At 37.9% G+C, this 20469-nt stretch overlaps 1 protein-coding gene across 1 annotated transcript in view; it reads right to left on the bottom strand.

Annotated features, from left to right (window-relative positions):
• Positions 1 to 20469, bottom strand: part of COPG2 (COPI coat complex subunit gamma 2) — a 524466-nt gene that overhangs the window by 398643 nt on the left and 105354 nt on the right. The window lies entirely within an intron of this gene.

Genomic DNA, 20469 nt, shown 5'->3' with positions numbered 1-20469 from the left:
AAAAGATAAGTACGTGTGTTTAATCTACCGTGTGGATCAAAAAGCCCTCCTTTGGGAAAAAACTCTCTCCCATTTACCTCACCCCTCCCCACTCTGCACTGGGTCCTGAGTGGCTTCAGTGACAGCAACTTTCCCTGGGCCAGAAGTAGGATCTGTCATGCGCTCTGAGCCATTTTCGCAGCCTTGGAGAAGGAACAAATTAAAATACAGGGAAAAAATAATCTGCCAGTTCCCCTGAGCCAAGAACTCAGGGCTGAAACAGCTCCTTTGCCTAGGCACAGGCATAAGGGGTCCACAGGCTTTGCGTGCCTTTCACCCCTGCACAGACCTGCGCGAGCCCATTTCAACACTGTCGGCCTTCATTAGCATAGTACAATGGGGTATATACCTGAAATCTAACTTCGACAGTTTTAGCTATATGGTGGAGAGGTAGGTTTGTGATGTTTGACATTGCTCTGCCTATTAAGCAGGGTCCTCACCTACCCACATCAAGGACTGAGAACTGGTGGCTCCACCCATGCCCCCTAGGCACCCACAACAGGGGTCCAAGGATAAGCAGTGCCTCTCAGCCTTATAGCCAACCACATTGGGTGTCCACAGTCCAGCTGTAAAATCCACCCACCTACATGCTCTAGGGAACAGGGACATGCTTTCCTCACACACACTCAGGGGCGGTTGTCAGCCAACTGCCTCGCTCAGCGCGTGATCCCCTACTGCAGCCATATACCTGTGCCAACACCAATCACCCCTGATCATCTAAGACTGTAGGTGAGAGCCTGCATCACACACTCGGTGACTGACTACCTAGATACCTGGGTGAATTCATACAAGTAAATGGACTCCTGGGCTCACATACCTAGTAACAGCTCTAACCACCTGGTGCCAGGACATTAGAGCTTCAAAGGCACCAATAATCAAACTAGCTCACTCGAGCAGCCTATCTGGGCATATCAAAACAAAACAAAACAAGAAACTAGGATACGGTAAGTAAACATAAAATAAATACAATAACTTATTGATGGCTCAGAGACAATAGTCGATATCAAATCACATAAAGAGGCAGGCCCTGATGGCTTCAGCAAGCTCCCAAAACAAAGAATCAAGAAGCCTTCCAGATGAAGAGAACCTCGTGGAATTACCTCAGGTAGAAAATAAAAGATTAATATACAGAACCCTCAAGAGATCAGGCAAAACACAGAACAATCCAAGCAGCACACAGACAAAGCATTAGAGGAACTTAAGCAGTTTAGACAAGAGCATAATGACAAATTTAATAGGCTGCAACAATCCATAGAGACAGCAAACAGAAATCCAGAAGATGAACAATAAAATTTCAGAATTACACAACTCAACAGAAAGTCACAGGAGCAGAACTGAAGAAATGGAAGTCAGAATTAGTGAGATTGAAGATAAAGCACTTGATACCAACATATCTGAGGAAAAATCAGATAAAGTAATTAAAAAAAATGAAGAAACCCTAAGAATTTTATAAGACTCTATCAAGAGGAATAATCTATGAGAGATTGGAGCACCAGAAGAGGGATAATAACAGAAAATACAAAGAGAATTTTTGAAGCCTTGTTGGCAGAAAACTTCCCTGTTATCGTGAAAGAAAATATCTATCCAAGATGCTCATCGAACCCACACAAGGTATATCCCAAAAGAAAGTCATCAAGACATATCATAAGCAAACTTGCCAAAACCAAAGATAAAGAGGGAATTTTAACAGCAGCTGGGGATAAACAAAAAGTCACCTATAAAGGAGAGTCAATAAGACTAAGCTCGGACTACTCAACAGAAACCATACAGGCCAGAAGGCAACGGGATGACATATATAAAGCCTCGAAGGAAAAAAGTTGCCAGCAAAGAATTATATATCCAGCAAAACTGTCTCAAATATGAAAGTGAAATTAGGACATTTCGAGATAAATAGAACTTTAGGGAATTTGCAAAAACCAAACCAAAATGAAAAGAAATTGAAAATCAATAACATAAGAAAACAACCCAAGAGTAGAACACAGGACAGGGCAACCAAATATCAACCCAGATAGGGAAATCATAAAACACTCAAAAAAGGGAAACAGAGAGGTCATTATGTAAAAGATGACAACATCAAAACAAAAAAGGTGGACGAAAAAACGTAGTCATAGAACTTTCATATGGAGAGGAAGTCAAGACAATATAAAGAAATAATGAATCGGTTTAAACTTAGAAAAATAGAGGTAAATGTTAAGGTAACCACAAAGGAAACTAAGAATCCAGCACATCAAAATAAAAAATAAGAAAACATAAAAACTCAGCAAATACAAAAGCAACAGCAATGAAAAAGAAAATATATAAAGAAAGATGACTCAGCACAGAAAATTAAGTGTAAAAATGAAACTGTCAACAACACACAAGAAAAGACATCAAAACGACAGCATACCAATAAACTCATACCAATAAATCGTTACACTCAATGTAAATGGACTAAATGCACCAATAAAGAGACAGAGAGTGGCAGACTGAATAAAAAAACACAATCCATCTATACACTGCCTACAAGAGACACCACCTTAAAGATACAAACAAAAACTCAAAGGATGGAAAAAAATATATCAAGCAAACAACAATCAAAAAAAAAAAAAAAGGCAGAAGTGGCAATATCAATTTCAGAAAAAATGGACTTTAAAGTTAAATCCACCATGAAGGATAAGGAAGGACACTATATGATGATTAATGGGACAATATGCCTGGAGGATATAACCATAATAAATATTAACACCCCCAAAGACAGGGCTCCAAAGCATATAAAACAAACTTGAACAGTACTGAAAAGAGAGTTAGACAGTTCCATAATAATAGTAGGAGACTTCAACACACCACTTTCAGTGCAGGACAGAACATCCAGAAAGAAGCTCAATTAAAAAATGGAAGATCTAAATACCACAATCAACCGACTTGACCTCATAGGCGTATACAGAACACTCCACCCAACAGCAACCAAGTATACTTTCTTTTCCAATACACATGAAACATTCTCCAGAATAGCCACATATTAGGCCATAAAGCAAGCTTACAGAATCCAAAACATCAAAATATTAACAAAGCATCTTTTCTGACCATAAAGCCATCACAGCAGAAATCAATAAAAGAAAAAGCAAGGAAAAACAAATCAAACACATAGAAATCGAACATCACCTTGCTCAAAAACTACTGGGTTACAGAAGAAATTAAGGACAGAATAAAGAAATTCATACAATCAAATAAGAATGAAAACAAGTCCTACCAGAACCTTTGGGACACAGCAAAAGCAGTGGTCAGAGGTCAATTTATAGCAACAGATGCACACATCCAAAAAGACAAAAGGGCCAAAATCAAATAATTATCCCTACAACTCAAACAAATAGAAAGAGAGCAGCAAAAGAAGCCCTCAGGCACCAGAAGAAAGCAAATAATAAAAATCAGAATTCAATGAAATAGAGAAGAGAAAACAACTGAAAGAATTAACCAGACCAAAAGCTGGTTCTTTGAAAAGCTTGATAAAATCGATAAACCCCATTGGCCAAACTGGCAAAAGAACAACAGGAGAGGAAGCAAATAAGCTGAATAAGAAATGAGATGGGTGATATCACAACAGACACAACTGAAGTTAAAAGAATCATAACAGAATACCATGAAAAATCATACTCTAACAAATTTGAAAACCTAGAGGAAATGGACAGATTTCTAGAAACACACTACATACCTAAACTAACACAAAATGATGTTGAAAATCTGAACAGACCCGTAACAAGAGAAGAGACTGAAAAGGTAAAAAAAAAAAAAAAAAAAAAAAACCCAAAACAAAACAAAACAAAAAAAAACTTCAAACAAAAAAAAGCCCTGGTGCAGATGGCTTCACTGGAGAATTCTACCAAACTTTCAGAGAAGCGTTAACACCACTACTACTAAAGGTATTTTAGAACATAGAAAAGGATGGAATACTCCCAAACTCATTCTATGAAGCCAGCATAACCCTGATACCAAAACCAGGGAAAGACACCACGAAAAAAGAAAATTACAAACTGATATTCCTTATGAACATGGATATAAAAATCCTCAACAAAATTCTAGCCGATAGAATTCAACAACATACCAAAAAAAAAAAAAAACAGTTCGCCATGACCAAGTGGGATTCCTATCAGGTATGCAGGGATGTTTTAATATTAGAAAAACAGTCAATGTAATCCATCACATAAATAAAAGACAAGAACCATATGATGTCATCAATTAATGAAGAAAAGGCATCTAACAAAGTCCAACACCCATTCTTGATAAAAACTCTCAGCAAAACAGGAATAGAAGGGAAATTCCTCTGCATAATAAAAGGCATTTATAAAAACCCAACAGCCAACATCATCCTAAATGGAGAGTCTGAAAGCATTCCCCTTGAGAATGGGAACCAGACATGGATGCCCTTTATCACCACTTTTATTCAACATTCTGCTGGAGGTCCTTGCCACAGCAATTAGGCTAGAAAAAGAAATAAAAGGTATCCGAATTGGTAAGGAAGATGTAAAAATATCCTATGTGCAGATGCCATGATCTGATACACAGAAAACCCTAAAGAATCCACAAGAAAACTACTGGAACTAAAGAAGAGTTCAGCAAAGTTTCAGGATACGAGATAAACATATAAAAATCATTTGGATTACTCTATATGAACAAAGAGAACATCAAAGAGGAAATCACCAAATCAATACCATTTACAATACCATTTGCAAGAAACCAAAAAATAGTGTGTTTCTAGAAATTTCTCTATTTCCTCTAGGCTTTCAAATTTGTTAGAGTACAATTTTTCGTAATACTGTTATGATCCATTTTATTTCAGTTGGTTCTACTGTAACGTCCCCCATTTCATTTCTTATTTGGGTTATCTGCATCCTCTCCAGTTTTTCTTTTGTCATCTTGGCCAGTGGTTTGTCGATTTCGTTGATCCTTTCAAAGAAACAACTTTTAGTTTTGTTGATTCTTTCTATTATTTTTCTTTTCTCTATTTCTGCTCTGATCTTTATTATTTCCTTTCTTCTGCTGGCTCTGGGCTTCTTCTGCTGTTCTCTTTCTATCCATTCAAGTTGTGTAGCTAATGTTTTCATTTTGTCCCTTCTTTTTTGATCTGTGCATCTACTGCTATAAACTGAGCACTGCCCTTCCTGTGTCCCAAACGTTTTGGTATGATGTGTTTACATTCTCATTTGATTCTAGGAATTTTTTTTATTCCATTTCTGATTTCTTCTATTACCCAGTAGTTTTTAAGCAGGGTGTTATTCAGTTTCCATGGAACTCATTTTTTTTCCTTGGCTCTTCTCGTTGTTAATTTCTACTTTGATGGTGTTGCGGTCAAAGAAGATACTTTGTATTATCTCAATGTTTTGGATTTTGTTGAGAGTTACTCTGTGGCCTAAGATGTGGTCTATTCTGGAGAATGTTCCATGTGCATTCAAAAAGAATGTGCACTTTGCAGCTGTTGGGCAGAGTATTCTAGATGCCTGTGCGGTCATGTTGGCTGCCCTTTAGCTCTTCTGTACCTTTGCTGAGTTTCTTTCCAGATGTTCTGTCCTTTACCGAGAGTGGTATATTGAAGTCTCCTACTACTATTATTGTGGAACTGTCAAATTCCTCTTTTCAGTGCTGTTTGCATTTGTTTTATGTATTTTGGAGACCTGTCATTGGGTGTGTAGATGTTTATTATGGTTATGTCTTCACGACAGATCATCCGTTTAATCGTTATATAGCATCCTTGTCTTTTATGGTGGATTTTGTTTTAAGGTCTAGCAGTGGGGTTATCTGAGATTAGTATTGCCACTCCTGCTCTTTTTTGAAAGTTATTTGCTTGATATGTTTTTTTCCATCCTTTGATTTTTAATAAATTTGTACTTTGTTTCTAATGTGTGTCTCTTGTAGACAGCATATTGATGGATCCTTTTTTTTTATCCACTCTATCACTCTCTTGACTCTTTATGGGTGAATTTAGGCCGTTTACATTCAGTACAATTATTGATAATTAACAAAAAATGATGTTGAAAATCTGAACAGACCCATAACAACAGAAGAGACCCAAAAGGTAATTAAAAAAAAAAAAAAAGTCCCAATAAAAAACAGCCCTGGCCCAGATGGCTTTACTGGAGAATGCTATGAAACATTCAGAGAAGAACGTACACCAGTACTACTCAAACTATTTCAGAACACAGAAAAGGGAGCGTTACTTCCATATTCACTCTATGAAGTCAGCATAACCTTGATGCCAAAACCAGGCAAAGACACCACAGAGAAAAGAAAATTACAGATCAATATCTCTCATGAATACAGATGCAAAAATTCTCAACAAAATTCTAGCCAATAGAATTCAGCATCATATCAAAAAATAATACATCACAACCAAATAGGATTCATACCACATATTCAAGGATGCTTCAACATTAGAAAATCAATCAACGTAATGCACCACATAAATAAAAAATAAAATAAAATAAGAACCACATGATCATCTCTATCAATGCAGAAAAGGCATTCGACAAAGTTCAACACCCATTTCTGATAAAAACTCCCAATAACATAAGTATAGAAGGTAAAATTCTCAACATAATGAAGGGCATCTATGCAAAACCAACAGCCAACATCGTTCTTAATGGACAGGGGCTGAAAACATTCACCTTGAGAACAGGAACAAGACAAGGATGCCTTTTACCACCACTCCTATTTAACATTGTGCTGGAAGTTCTAGCTAGAGCAATAAGGCAAGAAAAAGAAATAAAGGGCATCCATATTGGTAATGAAGAAGTTAAACTGCCCCTATTTGCAGATGATACAATACAATACATAGAAAACACAAAAGACTCTATGAAAAAACTATTGGAACTAATAGAAAGATTCAGCAGAGTAACAGGAAACAAGATAAACATACAAAAATCAGTTGGATTCCTATACACCAATAAAGAAAACAATGAAAATAAAAATATCATTTATAATAGCCCCTAAAAAAATAAATACTTAGGAATAAATCTAACGAGGGACATAAAAGACCTATACAGAGAAAACTACAAAACACTCCTGCAAGAAACCAAAAGAGATCTACATAAATGGAAAAACATACCATGCTCATGGATAGGTAGACTCAACATTATGAAAATGACAATTCTACCCAAAGCGATTTATAAATACGATGCAATCCTGATTCAAATACCAACAACATTCTTTAAAGAGATGAAAAAACATAGCATTAACTTTATATGGAAAGGGAAGAAGCCCCAGATAAGTAAAACACTACTGAAGAAGAAGAATAAAGTACGAAGACCTGCACTATCTGACCTCAGAACCTACTATACAGCTACAGTGGTCAAAACAGCCTGGTACTGGTACAATGACAGATACACTGACCAATGGAACAGAGCTGAGAACCCAGATGCAAATCCATCCACCTATGGTCACCTGATCTTCAACAAGGGTCCAAAATCCATCAAATGGAGAAAAGACAGTCTTTTTAACAAACGGTGATAACAAAACTGGATGTCCATCTGCAAAAAAATGAAATGGGGCCATACCTCACACCATATACAAAAACTAACTCAAAATGGATCAAAGACCTAAATATAAAACCAAAAACTACGAAGTTCATAAAAGAAAAAATAGGATCGACGCTAGAGGCCCTAAAACATGGCATTAACAGGATACAAACCAACAACACACAAACTCCAGGAGATAAGCTGGATAACTGGGATCTTCTAAAAATTAAACACTTATGCTCATCCAAATACTTCACCAAAAGAGTAAAAAGAGAACCGACAGACTTGGAAAAATTTTTTTGCTAGTACAAATCAGACAAAGGTTTAGCCTCTATAATCTACAAGAAAACCCAATACATCTACAACAACAAAAATAATCCAATTAAAAAATGGGCAAAGGATATGAACAAACAGTTCACCAAAGAAGACATTCAGGTGGCTAACAGACACATGAGGAAATGCTCACTATCGTAAAGCATTAGAGAAATGCAAATTGGTGCTACAATGAGATACCATCTCACCCCAACAAAACAAAACAATATGTGTATTAACTGTTTAATGAGAAGCTAGTTTGTTCCGTAAATCTTCATCCGAGGGACAACCAAAACAAAACAAAACAAAAACAAAAAAAGAGAGAGAGAGAAAGGATGGTCATCTACACATTTGCCAGGCTGTAAAGTACATGTTGTCATTCAACAAGGCTAGCATTAATCCAAAAAACACAAAATAACAAATGTTGGAGACGTTGTGGGGAGATTGGAACTCTTTTGCATTGCTGGTGGGAATGTAAAATAGTGCAACCGCTTTTGAAAATGATATACTGCTTCCTTAGAAAGCTAGAAATAGAAATACCATATGATCCAACAATCTCACTCCTAGGAATACACCCAAGAGAAATAAGAGCGATCACACAAATAGACATATGCACACCCATGTTCATTTTAGCACTATTCATAATAGCAAAAAGATGGAAATAACCTAAACACCCATCAACAGATGAATGGATAAACAAACTATGGTACATACACACAATGGAATAGTGTGCAACAATAAAGAACAATGATGAATCCATGAAACATCTTACAACATGGAGGAATCTGGAGGGCATTATGCTGAGTGAAATAAGTCAGGAACAAAAGTATAAATATTGCATGAGACCACTATTATAAGAACTCAAGAAAAGGTTTAAGCAAAGAAAAATAAAGCATTCTTTGATAATTACAAGTACAGGGAGAGAGGAGGAAGAGAAATCACAGACTACATAATAGACAAGGGTCGACACTTCAGTGAAGGGAAGGACAACACACAGTACAAGGGACGTCAGCACAACTGGACCAAAGCAGTTTCCTAGACACATCCAAACACTTTGAGAGACACAGTAGCTGAGGCTGGGGCCTGGGGACCACAGTTTTGGGGGAGTCAATTGGCATAAAAATTTATAATGAAAATGTTCTACATCCCACTTTGGTGAGTAGCATTTCAGGTCTTAAAAGCTTGTGAGCAGCCATCCAAGATACATCTATTGGTCTCATCCTACTTGGAGCAAAGGAGAATGAAGAAAACCAAAGACACAAGGAAAATACTAGCCAAAAGGACCAAATGAACCAGAGACTCCACCAGCCTGAGAGTAAAAGAACTAGATGGTGCCCGGCTACCACCAATGATCGCCCTGACAGGGAAACAAGAGAGAGCCCCGGGACAGAGCATAAGAAAAATGTAGAACAGAATTCAAATTCATTTAAAAAGACCATACTCAATGGTCTGACAGAAACAGGAGGAACCCTTAAAACTAAGACCCCCCACACTCCATAAACCCAGAACTGAAACCATTCCTGAAGCCCACTCTTCAAACAAAGATTAGATGGGAGTATAAAACAAAAAATAATACATGTGACGAACATGCATCTTAGGTCAATCAGATATATGAGACCACTTGGGCAGCTCCTGGCCAAAAGCAGGATGAGTAGGCAGGAAGGATCAGGAACTGGTCAAATGGACATAGGGAACGTGGGTGCGGTGGGGGGGGCAGGGGAGCATGTTGTCACATTGTGGGGACTGCAACCAATGTCACAAAACATATAAATTTTTGGATGAGAAATTAACTTGAGCTGTAAACATTCATTTAAAGCACAACTAAAAAAAAAAAAGCAGCAAATAGTCCCTGGGTGGTGCAAACAGTTAATTCGCTAGGTGCTAACTGAAAGGTTAGAAGTTCCAGTGTACCCAGAGATACCTTGGAAGAAAGACCTGGAAATCTACTTCTCAAAAAAATCAGTCACCGAAAACCCTGTGGAGCACAGTTCTACTCTGACACATATGGGATTGCCATGAGTCAGAATTCATTCGACAGCAACCGGTATCTAACTCTCAGAGAAGCTAATAGGAGGCCCTACTCTCAATAGTCCCAACATGCTTTCCAATACCGTTGGATATTATGCTATAAAAATCACTAACATTAAATGAGAAAGAGAATACTTGTTTATAAATGAAAATTTTAATTGTACAATAAATATATTTACCTTTGAAAATTTAGAAACTAGAGATGATCTTTGACAATCATCCTCCACCTAGCCCCTCTTTCCTACTCTTCTTAATAATCACTGTAATACGTTTGTTATTTTATCTTTCCTGATCTTTTAAAAAATATCTGAACACTCACACACCTATACACACAGTAATAAAATGTATTTGATATGTAGTTATTTGCTGTATAGTTTGTAGAAATGGTGTTATATCTGTACATTTACTTCACCTTATCTTTTCATACAGCAATATGTTTTTGAGATAGAAGCATATGGATACATATAACTAATTTCTGCTAAATGTTTTATAGTATCTCATAATATAACTAAGCTTTGTGTTCAATCTTTTGTTGGATGAATGTTTAAGATATCTCTCAATATTTTGATGTTACAGATATTGCTGTAACTGACATCTTTGTAAAAGTTGGGAAAAACTCAAGCAGGCATTTCAATAGAGAGGATATCTAAACGGCTAATAAACAGAGAAAGGTTTTCAAACTCATTAGTGATTGGAAAATCACAAATTAAACCCACGATGATTCAGCAAGTGTGACAAAATAAGTGGAGAAAAATAGCCTTTTCATCAAATGGTACTCAGACAACTTGATATTCACATACAAAATAATGAAGTTGGACCCCCCCAGCTCACATTGTACATGAAAATGATATCAAAATGGATTGAAAATCAAATACAAGAGCTAAAACTATAAAACTCTTAGAAGCAAATATAGATGTAAATCTTCATGACCTTGGATTATGCAGATTTCTCGGGCATAACACCAAAAACATAAGCAACCAAAGAAAACAGACAAATCAGTCTTAATCAAAATTAAAAGATTTCTGTGCTTCCAAAGACACTACCAAGAAAGTGAAAAGACGACCCACAGAATGGAAGAGAAAATCTGCAAATCACGTGTCTCATAAAGGTCTACTATCCAAAATATATAAAGAACTCTTACAATTCAACAATAAAAAAATCTAACCTACAAAATGAACAAAAGATTCCAATAGGTATTTCTCCAAAGAAGATATACAAATGGCGAATAAGTACATGAAAAGAGGCTCAGTTTCATTAGTCATTAGGGACCTGTAAGTCAAAATCATAATGAGATACTTCTTCACAACCACTACAAAAAAAAAACCCAAACCCATTGCCATCGAGTCAATTCTGACTCACAGAAACCCTACAGGACAGAGTAGAACTGCCCCATAGGGTTTCCAAGGAGCACCTGGTGGATTTAAACTGCTGACCTTTTAGTTAGCAGCTGTAGCACTTAACCACTATGCTACCAGCGTTTCCTCACAACCACTAGGATGGCTATAATAAAAAGGAGATGGGGGGCAGCACCAAGATGGAGAAGTAGTTAGAAGCTTCCTGTGGTCCCTCTTACAACAAAGACCCAAAAAAACAAGTGAATCGATTATACATGACAAGCTTGGAGCCCTGAACATCAAAGGCAAAGTTGAGGACTCGGACTGAGTAGCAGGGGGAGAAAGAAACAGTTCAGAAGCAGCAAGGAGCTGCCAGACCTGACCTGGTGGGAACAGGCACCCCCCAGGCTGATTCCACTGCCATGAGCACAGTCAGGCAAGCAGAGGCATTCAAGACACTTTTTCCACACTGGGAGAAGTCAAACGGTGGAGAGTCTGCTCAACTCTCCAGAACAAGAGAGAAGCGGCCTTCAATCGGCAAACAATAAGTACCTGCATTTAACCTACCATGATACAAAAATACCCTTCAGGAAAGACCTCTCTTCCACTAACCTGCTCCCTGCCCATTCTGCAATGGGTCACAGCTGGCTGCATCCCCTGGGCCAGAAGAAGGACCCTGCAACTGATCTGAGCCATTCTCCTGGCCTTAGAAGGGAGCAAATTAACAAACAGGAAAAAAATAATCACCCAGGTCCCCTAAGCAGGGAGCTCAGGGCAGAAACAGCTCCTTTGCCTAGACACAGGAATAAGAAGGGGTCTGTGGGCTTTGAATGCCTTTCACCCTGGCATAGATCTTTGTGGGCCCATTTCAGAACTGCAGGCCCTCATTAGCACAGTACAACAGGGTCTATACTGGAACCCTAACTTCAACTGTTTCAGCTATATGGTGGAGAGGTAGGTTCATGAAATTTGACACCACTCTGCCTATTAAGCAGGGTCCAAACATACCCACATCAGGGGCCTGAGGGCTGGTGGCTCCACCCCCAATACCTAGCCACCCACAACAGGGGTCCAAGAATATGTGGTGCCTCTGAGTCCTTACAACTAGCAGCACTGGGTGCCCATAGTACAGATGCAAAACCCACCCACCTATGTGCTCTAGGGAACAGAGATATGCTATCCTCACAGACACTCAGGGATGGCTGTCAGCCCCTGCCTTGCTCAGTGCGTGACCCCCTACTGCAGCCAGATACCTGTGCCTAAACCAAGCAGCCCGACTCATCTAAAACTACGTGAAAGCCTGCACCAAATGCTTGGTGACTGACTACCTGGAATACCTGAGCTGAATCCATACAAGAAAAGTGAATGGACTCCTGGGCTCATATACCTAGTAACTGCTCTAACCACCTGACGACAGGATGTTAGAGCCTCAAAGGCACCAGTAACCAAACTAGCTCACTCAAGCAGCCTATTTGGGCATATCAAAACAAAACAACAACAAGAAGCTAGGACACAGTCAGGAAACAAAATTAATAAATACAATAATTTATTGACACCTCACAGACAATAGTCGACATCAAATCACAGAAAGAAGCATACCATGATGGCTTCAGCAAGCTCCCAAAACAAAGAATCAAGGAATCTTCCAGATGAAGAGAATTTCCTGGAATTATCGGAGGTAGAATACAAAAGATTAACATACAGAACTCTTCAAGAGATCAGAAAGGAGATCAGGCAAAATGCAGAACAAATCAAGTGGCAACAGACAAAGCATTAGAGGAACCTAAACATACTAGACAAGGGCATAATGACAAATTTAATGGGCTGCAAGAATCCATAGAGAGACACCAAACAGAATTTCAGAAGATTAACAATAAAATTTCAGAATTAGACAATTCAGTAGAAAGTCATAAAAGGAGAATTGAGGAATTGCAAGTCAGAATTACTGAGATTGAAGATAACGCACTTGGCACCAACATATTTGAGGAAAAATCAGATACAGGAGTTTAAAAAAAATTAAGAACCCCTAAGGATTATGTGGGACTCTATCAAGAGGAATAACCTACGAGTAATTGGAATACAAGAAAGGGGTGGATAACAGAAAATACAGAGAGAATTGGTGAAGATTTCTTGGCAGAAAACTTCCCTGATATAGTGAAAGATGAGATGATATCTTTCTAAGATGCTCATGGAACTCCACACAAGGCAGATCCCGAAAGAAAGTCACGAAGACATATTATAATCAAAGTTGCCAAAACCAAAGATAAAGACAGAATTTTAAAAGCAGCAAAGGATAAACAAAAAGGCACCTACAAAGGAGGGTCAATAAGACTAAGCTCAGACTACTCAGCAGAAGCCATACAGGCAAGAGGGCAATGGGATAACATATACAAAGCCTTGATGGAAAAAAATTACCAACCAAGAATAATGTATCCAGCAAAACCATCTCTCAATTATGATGGAAAAATTATGACATTTCCAGACAAACAGAAGTTTAGGGAATTTATAAAAACCAAACTAAAATTACAAGAAATACTAAAGGGAGTCCTCCTGTTAGAAAGTCAGTAACATCAGATAACAATCCCAAAACTAGAATGCAGGACATATCAACCGAGATAGGGAAAGCTCAAAAATAAATCAAAGCTAAAATGCTCAAAACAGGGAAACAGAGACCTCATTATGTAAAAAATGACAACATCAAAACAAAAAAGATGGACTAAAAAAATGTAGCCACAGACCTTTCATACAAAGAGGAAGTCAAGGCGATACAAAGAAATAAAAGATTGGTTTAAACTTAGAAAAACAGGGGTAAATATTAAGGTAACCACAAAGGAAACTAACAATCCTACACATCAAAATAAAAAACAAGAAAAACTTAAAGACTCAGCAAATACAAAAGCAACAACAATGAAAAAAATGAAAAGAAAATATATAAAGAAAAACAACTCAGCACAGAAAATTAAGTGGAACAAAGGAACTGTCAACAAGACCAAAAAAAGACATCAAAATGACAGCACTGAACTCATAAAAAAAAAAAAAAAAAAATACTTATCAATAATTACACTTAATGTAAATGAACTAAATGCACCAGTGGAGACACAGGGACTGGCAGAATGGATAAAAAACACAATCCATCTATACGCTGCCTACAAGAGATACACCTTAGACTTAAAGACACAAACTAAAACTCAAAGGATGGAAAAAAATATGTCAGGCAAACAACAATCAAAAAAGAGCAGGAGTGGCAATATTAATTTTGGACAAAATAGACTTTAAAGTAAAATCCACCACAAAGGATAAGGAAGGACACTACATAATGATTAAAGGGTCAATACACCAGGAGAACATAATCATAATAAACATTTAGGCACTCAATGACAGGGCTCCAAAATGTGTAAAACAAACTCTAACGGAATTGAAAAGGGAGATAGACAGCTCCACAATAATAGTAGAAGACTTCAGCACACCACTTTCAGTGAAGGACAGAACATCCAGAAGGAAGCTCAATAAAAACACGGAAGCTCTAAATGCCACAATCAACAAACTTGACCTCACAGACATATACAGAACATTCCACCCAAAAGCAGCCAAGTATACTTTCTTTTCCAATGCACGTGGAACTTTCTCCAGGGTAGACCACATATTAGGCCATAAAGCAAGCCTTAAAAGAACCCAAAGCACTGAAATATTATAAAGCATCTTTTCTGACCATAAAGCCATAAAAGTAGAAATCAGTAACAGAATAAGCAAGGGAAAAAAAAAAAAAAATCAAGCATATGGAAGCTGAACAACACCTTACTCAAAAAGTATTGGATTATAGAAGAAATTAAGGATGGAATAAAGAAATTCATAGAATGAAATGAGAAAGAAAACACAACCTACCAGAAGCTTTGAGATGCAGCAAAAGCAGTGCTCAGAGGTCAATTTATACCAATAAATGCACACAGCCAAAAAGAAGAAAGGGACAAAATCAAAGAATTAACCCTACAACTCGAATAAATGGAAAGAGAACCGCAAAAGAAGCCTTCAGGCACCAGCAGAAAGCAAATAATAAAAATTAGAGCATAATTAAATGAAACAGATAATAGAAAACCATTCAAAAGAGTTAACAAGACCAAAGCTGGTATCAGGAAAATCGATAAACCACTGGCCAAACTGACAAAAGAAACACAGGACAGGAAGCAAATAACCCGAATAAGAAATGAGATGGGCGATATGACAAAAGATCCAACCAAAATTAAAAGAATCACAACAGAATACTATAAAAATTACAGACCAATATCCCTCATGAACTTTGACCCAAAAATCCTCAACAAAATTCTAGCCAATAGAATTCAACAATGTATCGAAAAAATAATTCATCATGACCAAGTGGGATTCATACCAGATATACAGGGATGGTTTAACATTAGAAAAACATTCAATGTAATCCGTCACATAAATAAAACAAAAGACAAGAACCACATGACCTTATCAATTGATGCAGAAAACACATTTTTCAAAGTCCAACACCCATTCATGATAAAAACTTTCGGCAAAATAGGAATAGAAGTAAAATTCCTCTACATAATAAAGAGCATTTATACAAAGCCAACAGCCAACATCATCCTAAATGGAGAGAGTCTGAAAACATTCTCCTTGGGAACAAGAACCAGGCATGGATGCCCTTTATCACCACTCTTATTCAGCGTAGTGCTGGAGGTCCTAGCCAGAGCAATTAGGCTAGAAAAAGAAATAAAGGGCATCCAAATCAGTAAGGAAGAGGTGAAAGTACCTCTATTTGCAGATGATATGACCTTATACACAGAAAACCCTAAAGAATACACAAGAAAACTACTGGAACTTATAGACAATTTCAGTAAAGCATCAGGATACAAGATAAACATACAAAAATCAGGTGGATTCCTCTACACCAACAAAAAGAATGTCAAAGAAGAAATCACCAAATCAATGCCACTTACAATAGCCCCAAGAAGATAAAATACTAAGGAATAAATCTAACCAGAGACGTAAAAGACCTATACGAAGAAAACTACAAGACACTACTGCAAGAAACCAAAAGAGACCTACGGAAGTGGAAAAATAACACCTTGCTCATGGATAGGAAGACTCAACATTGTAAAAATATCTGTTCTACCCAAAGCGATCTACAGATACAATGCAATCCCAATCCAAATTCCAATGGCAGTTTTTAATGAGATGGAGAAACAAATCACCAAATTCATATGGAGAGGGAAGAGGGCCTGCATGAGTAAAGCATTACTGAAAAAGAAGAACAAAGTGGGAGGCCTCATACTACCTGATTTTAGAACATATTATACTGCAACGGTAGTCAAAACAGCCTGGTACTGGTACGACAGATACATACACCAATGGAACACCACTGAGAATCCAGATGAAAATTCACCCACTTATGAGGAGCTGATATTCGACAAAGACTCAAGGTCTGTTAACTGGGGCAAAGAAGACAGTCTCTTTAACAAATGGTGCTGGTATAACTGAACATCCATCTGTAAAAAAATGAAACGAGACCCATACCTCATACCATGTACAAAAACTAACTCAAAATGGATCAAAGATCTAAATATAAAACCTAAAAAGAGAAAGATCATAGAAGAAAAAGTAAGGACAATGCTAGGAGCCCTAATACATGGCATAAACAGTATACAAAACATGACTAACAATGCACAAACGCCAGAAGAGAAACTAGATAACTGGGAGCTCCTAAAAATCAAACTCCTATGCTCATCCAAAGACTTCACCAAAAAGATTACTTATGGATTGGGAAAAAGTTTTTAGCTATGACATTGCCGCTCAGTGTCTGATCTCTAAAATTTACATGATGCTGCAAAAACTCAACAACAGTAAAACAAATAACTCAATTAAAAAATGGGCAAAGGATATGAAGAGGCACTTCACCAAAGAGGACATTCAGGCAACTAAGAGATACATGAGGAAATGCTCAGGATCGTTAGCCATCAGAAAAATGCAAATCAAAACTACCATGAGATTCCATCTCACCCCAACAAGGCTGGCATTAATCCAAAAAACACAAAATAATAAATGTTGGAGAGGTTGTGGAGACACTGGAACACTTATACACTGAGGTTGGGAATGTAAAATGGTATAACCACTTTGGAAATTGATTTGGGGCTTCCTTAAAAAGCTAGAAATAGAAATACCATATGATCCAGCAATTCCACTCCTTGGAATATATCTTAGAGAAATAAGAGCCCTCACACAAACAGATATATGCACGCTCATGTTCACCGCAGCACTGTATACAACAGGAAAAGGTGGAAGCAACCAATGTGCCCATCAACAGAAGAATGGATAAATAAATTCTGCTATATTCCCACAGAATACTACACAATGATTAAGAACAACAATAAATTCATGAAACATAACATGGAGGAATCTGGAAGGCATCATGCTGAGTGAAATTAGTCAGTTGCAAAAGGACAAATATTGTATGAGACTAAAACGAAAAAAAAAATGCACTGCCTCGAGTCAATTCTGACTCATAGTGACCCTGTATGAGACCACTGTTATAAAAACTCTAAAGTTTAAACACAGAAGAAAATATTCTTTGATGGTTATGAGGGTGGAGAGGAAGGGAGAGGGATATTCACTAACTAGATAGTAGACAAGAATTACTTTAGGTGAAGGGAAGGGCAACACACAACACAGGGAAAGTCAACACAACTGGACTAAACCAAAAGCAAAGACGTTTCCTGAAAACAACCAAATGCTTCGAAAGCCAGAGTAGCACGGATGGGGGTCTGGGGACCACGGTTTCAGGGGACATCTAAGTCAACAGGCATAACAAAATGTACTAAGAAAACGTTCTGCATCCCACTTTGGTGAGAGGCATCTGGGGTCTTAAACACTAGCAAGCAGCCATCTAAGATGCATCAATTGGTCTCACCCTACCTGGAGCACAGAAGAATAAAGAACCCCAAAGACATATGGTAAAGGTGAGCCCAAGAGACAGAAAGGGCCACAGAAACCAGAGACCCCATCAGCCTGAGACCAGAAGAACTAGATGGTGCCTGGCTACCACCGATCACTGTCCTGACAGGGAACACAACAGAGAATCTCTGATAGAGCAGGAGAACAGTGGGATGCAGAGCTCAAATTCTCATAAAAAGACTAGGCTTAAGGGCCTGACTGAGACTGGAGGGACCCTGAAGGTCATGATCCCCAGACCTTTTGTTAGCCCAAGATTGGAACCATTCCCAAAGCCAACTCTCCAGACAGGGACTGGACTGGGCTACAAGATAGACAATGATACTAGTGAGGGGAGAACTTCTTGGCTCAAGTAGACACATGAGATTAAGTGGGCAACTCCTATCTGGTGGTGAAATGAGAAGGAACAGGGGGACAGAAGCTGCTTGAATGGACACAGGGAATACAGGGTGTAGAGGAGGAATGTACCGTCTCATTAGGAGGAGAGCAGCTAGGAGTATACAGCAAGGTGTGTGTAAGTTTTTGTATGAGAGACTGACTTGATTTGTAAACTTTTACCTAAAGCACAATCAATCAGTCAATGAAATAAGACCTATAACTCACACCATGCACAAAAACTAACTCAAAACAGATCAAAGACCTAAATATAAAATCTAAAAATGGCATACAGAGTATACAAAACATTACTAACAATGCACAAACACTAGAAGAGAAACTAGATAATGGGAGCTCCTAAAAAGCAAACAATTATGCTCACTCAAAGAGTTCACCTAAAGAGTAAAAAGGCAACCTAGAGGCTAGGAAAAAAATTTTGGCTACGGCAAATCCGATCAGCATCTAAACTCTAAAATCTACGTGATACTGCAAAAACTCAACAATAAAAAAACAAATAATTCAATTAAAAAATGGGCAAAGGATATGAACAGGCACTTCACCAATGAAGACATTCAGGTGGCTAGGAGATACATGAGGAAATGCTCATGATTGTTAGCCATTAAAAAAAAAAAAAATTTTTTAGAGAAATGCAAATCAAAACTACAATGAGATAGCATCTGACCCCAACAAGGCCGGCATTAATGCAAAACACACAAAACAATAAATGTTGGAGAGGCTGTGGAGAGACTGGAACACATACACTGTTGGTGGGAATGTAAAAGGGTACAACGGCTTTGGAAATCGATTTGGCACCTCCTTAAAAAGCTAGAAATAGAAGTACCATATAACGTAGCAATTCCACTCCTTGAAATATGTCCTAGAAAAATAAGAGCCTTCACACTAATAGATATATGCACATCCATGTTCACTGCAGCAGTGTTTAAAATAGCAAAAAAGATGGTAGCAACCAAGATGCTCATCAGTGGATGAATGGAAAATCAAATTATGGTATACTGACACAATGGAATGCTCAAAACAATAAAGAACAACGATGAATCCGTTGAAACATCCCATAACATGGGTGAATCTTTTAGGCACTATGTTGAGTGAAATTAGTCAGTCGCAAAAAGACAAATATTGTATGAGACCATTATCATAAGAACTCAAGAAAAGGTTTAAACACAGAAGAAAACATTCTTTGATTGTTACGAGTGTGGGAGGGAGGGAGAGGGGTATTTACTAATTAAAGAGTGAAAAAAAAAATTAAACAGTAGACAAGAATTATTTTAGGTGAAGGGAAGGATAACACACAATACAGGGGAAATCAGCACAACTGGACTAATCCAAAAGCTAAGAAGTTTTCCGAATACAACCAAGGACTTTGAGAGACAGAGTAGCAGGGGTGGCCGTATGGGGACCATGGTTTCAGGGGACATCTAGGTCAACTGGCATAACAAAGTGTATTAAGAAAATATTCTGCATCTCACTTTGGTGAGTGGCATCTGTGGTCTTAAAAGCTAGCAAACAGCCAACTAAGATGCATCAATTGGTCTCAACCCACCTGGAGCAAAGGAGAATGAAGAATACTAAAGACACAAGGAAAATTCGACCCCAAGAGACAGAAAGGACCACATAAATCAGAGACTCCATCAGTCCAAGACTGGAAGAACTAGATGGTGCCCAGCTACCAACAATGACTGCCCTGACAGGGAACATAAGAGAAAATCCCTGATGGGCCAGGAGAAAAGTGGGATGCAGGCCTCAAATTCTATTGAAAAAACCAGACTAAATGGTCTAAGAGTAGAGGGACCCCAGAGGTCATGGCCCCCAGACTCTCTGTTAGTCCAAAACTAAAACCATTCTCGAAGCCAACTCTTCAGATAAAGATTATTCTGAACTGGAAGATAAAAAATGATACTGGTGAAAAG

This window comes from Loxodonta africana, chromosome 8 (assembly GCF_030014295.1).
Source record: "Loxodonta africana isolate mLoxAfr1 chromosome 8, mLoxAfr1.hap2, whole genome shotgun sequence".
NCBI lineage: Eukaryota > Metazoa > Chordata > Mammalia > Proboscidea > Elephantidae > Loxodonta > Loxodonta africana.
Note: the sequence above shows the minus strand (reverse complement) of the source record. Positions and strands in the feature narration are given on the sequence as shown.